Source organism: Xenopus laevis, chromosome 2L (assembly GCF_017654675.1).
Source record: "Xenopus laevis strain J_2021 chromosome 2L, Xenopus_laevis_v10.1, whole genome shotgun sequence".
NCBI classification, from domain to species: Eukaryota; Metazoa; Chordata; class Amphibia; order Anura; family Pipidae; genus Xenopus; species Xenopus laevis.
Window position 1 is genome coordinate 38989421 of NC_054373.1, and position 6538 is coordinate 38995958.

Here is a 6538-nt window from a genome sequence, read left to right on the forward strand (position 1 = left end):
TTAGGCTAAGACCACACTGGGTGTTTTGGGGAGATTTGATCGCCTGGCAACTAATCGCCTCGTCTTTGCGGCGACCAATCTCCCCAAACGCCTTCTCTCACTCTGCGTTGGCTAAAATAAAAAAAAACGCTGGCACTAATCACACACGGCGATTCATTTTCCGAAGTGACGTTTTTTCATTTTAGCCGGCGCAGAGTGAGGGAAGGCGTTTGGGGAGATTGGTCACTTAAGAGACGAGGCGATTAGTCGCCAGGCAACTGTTGCAAAAGTCTTAGTTCCCCAGCAAAGACAGGTCTGTTAATCAGCTGCCTTGTCTTACATTGTATCAACAGTCTGAAAAACCAGTGCAGAGAATAGAAAGGGACAGACACACACTGCTTTCAATAGCAATACATATACAAACAGCTTAAAAACCATAGAAACTTTGTAATGAATGTATAATGCAATGTTGCTTAGAATTTTATTTTATTACGAAACAAATAGTGATGGGCGAATTTTACCCGTTTCACAAAATTTGCGGAATTCGCGAAACGGCAAAAATTCGCAAAAAATTGAGAAACCAGAAAGTTCACAAAAAATCGTGAAACTCGAACAGTTTCAAGAAAAAATCGTGAAATTGGAAAATCGTGAAAATCTGAAATTTCGTGGGAGATTCGCGAATGTATTCACCGGCGGTGAAACGCGGAAATTTGCTGCAAATTCGTGCCATCACTAGAAACAAATAATTTGTTGGGTTGACATTTTAAACTCATAAGGAAAGCCAATGTATGTTCAAGGACCAAAATTAGGAATGAAGTCACGAGTTACAAATCAATAGTAACACCTTAAAATGAGAGTTTTGCGCCCCATACTTTTATTACTGTTACGGTAAAAAGTTTCAGAAGCTGTAATTTAGTTTGTATCACTTTCATTAAGGCTCTAGTACAGGTAAGGGACCTATTTTCCAGAATGCTCGGGACCTGGGATTTTCCAGATAATGGATCTTTCCATAGTTTGGATCTTCATACCTGAAGTCTACTAGAAAATAATGTAAATATTAAATAAACCCAATAGGCTGGTTTTGAGTCTAATACGTATTAATTATATCTTAGTTGGGATCAAGTCCAAGGTACTGTTTTATTATTACAGAGAAATAGGAAATAATTTTTGAAAATGTGGATTATTTAATAATGAAGTCTATGGGAGTCAGCCTTTCTGGAATTTGGATTTTTCAGGATAACAGGTTTCCGGATAACGGATCCCATACCTGTACTTGCATTTTCAAAGCAAATAGATGAGAGGAGAAAAATAAAGTTTTGGTACAGGTATGGGACCTGTTATCTAGAATGCTTGGAGATAACGGATCTTTCTGTAATTTGGATCTTCATACCTTAAGTCTACTAGAAAACGATTTAAATATTAAGGGGGTTATTTATTACAGGTTGAGTTTTTTTTACCCAAATAATTCAAATTTTCGAGGGTATATTTCTGGCATAACTAACGTTCGGGTTCAAAAAAATTTGAATTTTTATTATGCCCCGAGCCTGGAAATAGCTTAAATCCAAAAAGACCGCAACTAAAACCTGTCGAGGTCATGTAGAAGTCAAATTGAGTGTTCGAGTTTTTCACCCTGAATTCACTGATTCGAGTTTTTCATAAATCAGAAAACCTTTCAGTTGTGTGTTTATTTGAGGTATGAAAAACCTCATGTACCTCTAAAACTCGACCTTTGATAAATAACCCCCTAAATAAACCCAATAGGCTGGTTTTGCTTCCAATAAGGATTAATTATATCTTAGAACAAGCTACTGTTTTATTATTACACAATAAAAGGAAATAGTTTTTAAAATTATTGGATTATATGAATAAAATGGAGTCTATGGGAGATGGCCTTTCAGTAATTCAGGACTTCTGGATAACAGGTTTCTGGATAACAGACCACATGCCTGTACTTATCTGATGTCACTCATGGAGGACATAGAAGCCTACATACATATGCAATAATTATGCAGATATATTACCTAAAACATCTTTCACACAAGCCTCAATTTTACATCCCCTGATTTTAAGTTTTACTCTGTTTTTTATATTATATATATCATGCAGCCATAATACATCTCCCCGGATTTTACAACATTTGATCCTGGTCCCTTGAAAAATATCGGGGTTCTATTGTAATGAAAACCCAATTAAACAGTCAGAAACATAACAATTAATTGAGTAAATTTAAAGGAGTGGTTCACCTTTAAGTTAACTTTTAGTATGTTACAGAACAATTGTAAGCATCTTTTCAATTGGTCTTTATTTTTTATAGTTTTTAAATGATTTGTCTTCTGATTCTTTCCAGCTTTCAAATGGGGGGGGGTCCCTGACCCCATCTAAAAACAAATGTTCTGTAAGGCTACACATTTATTTATTATATTTTTATTACTCATCAAGCCCTCTCCTATTCATATTCCAGTCTCTTATTAATTTTTCATTATTTGTGTTTTTTGAGTTATTTAGCAAAAAAATAATGACGACCAGTTGAAAAGTTGGTTAGAATTGGCCATTCTATATCATACTAAAAATTAACTTAAAGGTGGACTTTAAGGTATGAAGATCCAAAATAGGATCTGTTATCTGGAAATCCCCAGGTGCTGAGTATTCTGGATAACAGATCCCATGCCTGTGTAAGTACCTCTGTAAGGTATTTTTTATTTTCCTTCCCTATTTCCCTACTGAGCTGAGTTTTCCATATAGCCAATTATTGAAGTCTAAGGAGAACTTTAGGGCTCTTACAGACGAGCGTTTTTACCTGCACTCCCCTGCGTTCCATTTTTCTGCGTTCAGCCGCAGTGGAGCGCAGGAATAGACGCATTACATTTTTTCCAATGGGGCTGTACTCACACAGGCGCATGTAGGCGCCGAACGCAGGTTGAGACGCAACATGCTGCATTTTTCCTGCGTTCAGTCGACTATTGAGAAAGAAAGAAGACATTTGGGGGGTTATTTAAACTTTGAATTTATCTGGTCAGGCTTTTTGGGGCAAAAACTTTTGTCGGAAAAAAAACTAAAATTTTCCGAGATTTATAATACCCCCGGTGCTGCAAAAAGCCCAAATCCGAAAATCCGCCATCTCAGACCCGTTGAGGTTGTGTATAAGTCAATGGCAGATGTCCCTATCCCAATTTATAGATATTGTGGTTTACGCTGGGTTTAGCCCGATAGTCCAAAAAAAATCTGTGTTTTCGGGGGGAAAAAACACAAAAAAAGGAAAAAATCATGTTTTCACTGTATTTTATTAGGCTTTTTCCTGATCTAATTAATTCGAGTTTTTAGATGAATAAATAAGGTCAAATCATACATGGGAGTTTGGTTGGTTGTGTTTTTTAAATAAAATAATGAGATCAATTCTGAGTTTAGTAAATAACCTCCTTAGTTTGGATTGATACACACAAAAGATGTCTTTAGTCACACGTGTGAAAGCTTAGTGCTCAGAGGTGCAACTTCAGCAAACCCACTGCTACAAACTGTCAGGAAATCACCCTCAGCGACGTTACCGTTTACTCTGAAAAATGAACAAAGCCTTTGATGTTGGCGTGACTGTCTCTACTTGTCAGAGAAAGTGAGAAGATGCCGATGCTTTTACATTACTTTTGTATTCTTTTTTTTGTGTCCTGTGGTTGATACATCACCGAAGTGTAAAAGGAAGTTCCAGGCTTGAAGCTGCACATTTGCTCTCACTCATCACAAGTCTATTTTCTAGGTAAGTAACATAAATATATAGATGTATTCCATTGAATTGTATGGACTGTATGTTTAATAATTTCTCATCAGTCGTTGGATGGAGGAAATGCAGGATTTACACTGATGTGTGTCTTTTGAGTGGGCACTATAGTAAGATACACGGGTGCTGTGGGGAAAGGACAGACTAGAGCACATAAAAACAGGCAATTGCCAGACTTCTAGCTCTGCACTGAGGATTGTGTTGCACCGCATGCTAATTTAAAGGGCAAATCATATCACTGGCTTGTAGTGGCCGATATTTGCCCCTGTATTGATTCTAATCAAGTGGTGGCACATTTGCTTATATCAACTTTGCTGTATAAGTCAACAGATCAGGGCAAGCAGATGCACACGATAGAAGGAACATTGTGATTGGGATCTGCATGAATTTGGGGAACCTATCCAAGGAGTTTATTGTAAACGTAATCTACTAATTACATGAACTAGGTAGGAATGTGCCCCTACACTTATACAGTAGAACCCACCATTTCAAAGGGGTGGTTTACCTTTAAGTTAACTTTTAGTAAGTTAGAGAATGGCTGGTTGAAAGCAACTTTGCCTTCTTATTCTGACTTTTTCCAGCTTTCAAGTGGGGGTCACTGACCCCCTCTAAAAAGAAATGCTCTGTAAGGCTACTTTTTATTACTCTATTTCTATTAAGACCCTCTCCTGTTCATATTCCAGTCTCTTCTTCATATCAATGCATGGTTGCTAGGGTAATTTGGACCCTAGCAACCAGATTGCTGAAATTGCAAAGTGGAGAGCTGCTGAATAAAAAGCTAAATAATTAAATAAAACACAAATAATAGAAAATGAAACCCAGCTGCAAATTGTCTCAGAATATCAATCTGTACATCATATGTCTATGAAGACTCTCATTTATCCAGGTCATGAAAAAAAAAACTCTAAATGTTCAGCTGCCTTTGAATTAATACTACTAGATACTCTAGACTATATCATACTAAAAGGTAAAGGTGAACAACCCCATGTTCAAGCCCATGTAAAGTCTAAAATAGAATAATGCTAGAAATGCTGTATTTTGTATATTAAATATAAACATGAACTTACTGCACCACAAGCCTAATCAAACAAATAATTTATGCTTTCAAAGTTGGCTACAGGGGGTCACCATCTTGTAACTTTGTTAAACATCTTTGCAAGACTAAGACTGTGCACATGCTCAGTGTGGTCTGGGCTGCTTAGGGATCATCATAAACAAAGCTGCTTGAGTTCTGCATGGCTGGGAAGTAAGGCGGGGGCTCCCCCTGCTGTTCATAAGTATGATTGTTTCCCTGCAGAGCAGTTAGGGACCATCTGACAATTCCTATCCACAGCAGTAAATGAAGGGAGAATTTCACTGCATACAGTCAGGGTTTCTTATAAAAACGGAACACATTTTTAAATTAAAGTATATTGGAGATAGGTTTCTTTTTTATTAAAGAAAGTAAAAATGGAATTTTATTTTTTGCCTTTACATGCCCTTTAAAGAACAGAATGCTGTGTTCCACTGACACATTTATTGGGACTTGGAAGTCATGGTCAAGCTTCCACAAGTCCAATGCTTTACAACAGTGCCCCCACATAAATGTCTGGCTGCTGTAAGATTTAAAGGGTATCACTACTGATAACTGACCCCTGTATTGTTCAGTTCAGACTGTAATACCCTGCATTGTTTTCACCTTTAATCCCCCCTGCATTGTTCACACTTAAAGGAGAAGGAAACCCTGTAGAAAAAAAAACCTGTACCCCCCCACGTAAACCCCCCCCACCTTCCCCCCAGGCTAACTGCCCCCCCTGGGGAAATGCCCCATATTTTATACTTACCACTTGTCGCAGATTCTGGCAACGGACTTCACAGCATCCATCTCCAGGGCCCTCGGTAAAATGACTGGGAGATTGTCAATCTCCGTCAATTTCGGTGCATGCGTAGTTGTTGAAATCTGGCAAATTGCCCCAACTGCATATGTGCCGACATACCAATCTCCCATTCAGCTTACCGAGGACCCGGAAAATGGATGCTGCGAAGTCCGCTGCCAGAATCTGCGACGAGTGGTAAGTATAAAGTATGGGGGATTTTGTGTGTCATACTCTGTCTGCCATATGCATCCTGTGTGTGCCATACTCTTCCTGCCACATGCTCCCTGTGTGTGTCATACTCTGCCTTCCCTATGCACCCAGTGTGTGCCATACTCTTCCTGCCCTATGCTCCCTGTGTGTGCCATACTCTGCCTGCCCTATACTCCCTGTGTGTGTCATACTCTGCCTTCCCTGTGCTCCCTGTGTGTTATACTCTGCCTGCCCTATGCTCCCTGTGTGTGTCATACTCTGCCTGCTCTATGCTTCCTGTGTGTGCCATAATCTGCCTTGTTGTTAGGGCCCCTAAAGTGTTTAATCATGTGCTGGGAATGATGTGTTATCCACAGGGGAGGAGGAGGCATATGCAGTGAGCACCAACCATTTGGCTTTTTTTAATGCTCCCTGTGTTTGCCTTCTGTATGCTCCTTGTGTGTGTGTCATACTCTGTCTTCCCTATGCTCCCTGTGTGTGTAATACTCTTCCTGCCCTATGTTCCCTGTGTGTGTCATTCTCTGCCTTGTTGTTAGGGGCCATAAGGTGTTTAATCATGTGCTGGGGATGAAGTGTTATCCACAAGGGAGGAGGAGGCATATGGATTTAAAGTTTTTTTTTAATGTGAGTGATGAGTGATATCCCTGCAGTGAGCACCAACCATTTGTTTTTTTAGTATGCTAACACCATTAATGTTGATATGTTCTTAAAAGTTCTTGTGGCA